General features: G+C 36.3%; 1 pseudogene; it reads right to left on the bottom strand.

Annotated features, from left to right (window-relative positions):
• Positions 1 to 1,493: 1,493 nt before the first annotated feature.
• The window catches only part of LOC149137689 (uncharacterized), a 7,245-nt pseudogene continuing 5,414 nt past the window's right edge, over positions 1,494 to 3,324 (bottom strand).

A 3,324-nucleotide genomic window follows, 5' to 3' on the forward strand; every position in this document is an offset into this window, starting at 1 on the left:
CCAATCATCAGACAAAGTAAAGAACTAAAAGATTTAAATACTAATCGAATATTTGTTCAAAGTAAAAGATAACCGAAAAACTTGAATTGAAGTAATTTGTTGATAAAAGCAAGGTTTGATCTAAACAACATTGATAAAACCTTCGTGGTATCCAAATATGATGACAATTGGTGTGGTACAAGTCACTTCATATATATACCACTCAGTACATGAACAGAAAAACCAAACGAAGAATAATTCCATATACAAATACAGAATGTAAAATCAGAAATCTAATCTTCTACATATAAAGTGCCTGAATTGTGAAGAAATATATATTGGTCAGTCAGAAATACACACAAGTACACCAGCAACAAATTAGGGCCCCTAATATCCGTCACATCCCTTAAAGCAATCATTTAGAAACATGCAATAATAAAATATTTTTAATATTTTCATTTTACAAACTTTATGACTCAAGTGAAGTAAGAACATAAAAGAAAAGAGTTTTATTGAGAAGTTCAAACTTGTTCTGAATAGACAAGTTTGAACACGTAGAAGTACTAACAATATCCATTCTTACTTGTAGAATGGTCTACAAATAACAAAACAAATACATATAGAACTGTATAATAAGGTGCGGGCGTGGTTTTGTGGTAATGCGCGGGCGTGGCTGTATGGTAAGAAGTTGCTTCCCAACCACATAATTCCAGGTTCAGTCCCACTGCGTGGTGCCTTGAGCAAGTGTCTTCTGCTATAGCCTCGGGCCGACCAAAGCCTTGTGAGTGGATTTGGTAGACGGAAACTGAAAGAAGCCCATCGTGTGTGTATGTGTGTGTGTGCATGCATGTATATATCCATGTGTATGTGTGTCTTTGTGTCTGTTTGTCACTCCATCACCGATTGACAACCGGTGTTGGTGAGTTTACGTCCCCGTAACATAGCGGTTCGGCAAAAGAAACTGATAGAATAAGTACTAGGCTTAAAAAGTAATTCCTGCGAGCTATTTGTCTATCGGTTATAATATACCCCCCCCCCTTTCTCAGAGCAGCCAGTGTTACAGGAAATGAGAAACAAACCAACAAAAAGAGAAGCTTGATATAGGATTTAAATTCTTGTGTTCCTCTTATATAAAACGCTCAATCAATTCCATAGAGCACACTAGTAAACGTATTTGATGAGCAATTAAGTCTAACTATCGCATGAGGCCAGTAACACTTGAGGGTTGGGAAAGTCGATTACATCGATCTCAATGCTCAACTGGTATTTATCTTATCGACCCAAAAGGGTCTGAGGCATTAACGATTTTGTTATCTCGCCGTATTTTCTATTTGGTAATAAAATGATAATTGTATACATAAATAGGTATATACGCAGGTGTGTGTCTATATATCTACATGTATATGTGCGTATATGTATGTACGTACATACATACATACATATATATATATATATATATATATATATATATATATATATATATATATATATATATATATATATATATATATAAGCAATAATAAATCTCTGAACGAAGTATAAACAGTAGCTGCACGACATCGTGAAGTATATTTGCCACTTAAATGTGACTAACCCTTAAGGGTGGATGCTACTGTAGTTTGTAGCCCCAGGAAGACACCTCCTCCAGCTGCCTATTGACACACTTTCTGTGCCCTATTCGTATTTGCAAAGGAAGCCATCTTTCCCATCTTCAACCTGACGTGATACACAAGGACCCGAGTTTCTGTTTATTGACCCCTCATCAGCGTGTGGCAATTGCCGATTTCTCTTTATTATAGGCACAAGGCCTGAACACAGACATTCGGGAACAAAAATAAAACACATGGAAGAATGAATATACAGTGAATTAAATTACAATGAATATGAGACGGGTTTTCTCGGTCCCGCTCCCAAACGAAACCATTTCTTTTTTACAATTAAACATTCTTACAGTTTTTTCTTTTTTCTTTTTTGGATCGTTCTTTTTCTTTTTCTTCTAAACTTTTTAACAGTCTATTTTTCTCTTTTTTCTTTTTTATCAAACATAAATTTTACTCACTTACTTTTAAATGTTCATAAAGGGTTTCAAATCTTCTAATTCCACGACCGGTGGGAGCTCGTGAATCTTGACTTCAACCCCCAGCTGGTCCATGTAACTTCCAAACATCTCTCTCAATTTCTCAAATCTCTCTCTATCTATGACTATTCCTTTAGTGTTTTCCGGGTATTTTCCCGGCGGCAGCTTTACTCTTATTACCGATTTATATTTTACAATCGTTTTCCCTATTTCTGTACTTTTGATATACGTGACCAAATGTCACTTATATCTCTTCCTTTTCACTTCTGCTTGCTTCGGGTCCCGTCCTGATCTGTTCAGACGTGCAGAAACATCACAACCAATATTATAAACGCTTCCTCTTTCTACCTGTTGTAATGCTGTTTTTTTCTGTGTGCCTTCTTTCACTACTGCTTCTGTTGGTGTTTCGCACCTATTTCTCTTTTCTTCCGTCACAATCCCTTTTAGCCATTTTTTACTGTCTGAGGGAGAGTTCAACCGTTCCTTTCTTTTCCTCGTGTTTATTACTGTGTTTCATAAAAAAGAAAAAAAGAGAAAAATAGACTGTTAAAAAGTTTAAAGGAAAAAGAAAAAGAACGATCCATAAAGAAAAAAGAAAATATTGTAAGAATGTTTAATAGTAAAAAAGAAATCACGGTTTCGTCTGGGAGCGGGACGAGAAAGATGTCTCATGTTCATTGTAATTTAATTCATTGTATATTCATTTCTTCATGTGTTTTTTGTTCCCGAATGTCTATGTATATCCTCTCTGTGTTCAGGCCTTGTGCCTATAATAAAGAGAAACCGGCAAATGCCACACGCTGATGAGGGGTCAATACACAGAAACTCGGGTCCGTGTGTAACACGTCAGGTTGAAGATGGGAAGGATGGTTTCCCTTTGCAAATACTGATAGGGCACAGAAAGTGTGTCAATAGCCAGCTGGAAGAGGTGTCTTCCTGGGGCTACAAGCTACAGTAGCATCCATTCTTATGGGTTAGCCACATTTAAGTGGCAAATATACTTCACGATATATATATATATATATATATATATGGCAAATGAAAGATGGAAGATGGAATATACGAGAATTTATTAATCACGACAATTGTTTCAATACATCTGGTATCGATCCCTTATGGATGGGACACTCAACAACTGGTTCAGGGGCATCTGGCGGTGCAGATGTATCTCGGCGGATGATAAACAGATACAACTCGTTAAAATAACAGTTCCGCAATTTAACTTCTCGTTTTGTAGAAAGAAAAGTAGCCAGACGGAGGAAATATCT

Source organism: Octopus bimaculoides, chromosome 1, assembly GCF_046866305.1.
Source record: "Octopus bimaculoides isolate indiv1 chromosome 1, ASM4686630v1, whole genome shotgun sequence".
NCBI classification, from domain to species: Eukaryota; Metazoa; Mollusca; class Cephalopoda; order Octopoda; family Octopodidae; genus Octopus; species Octopus bimaculoides.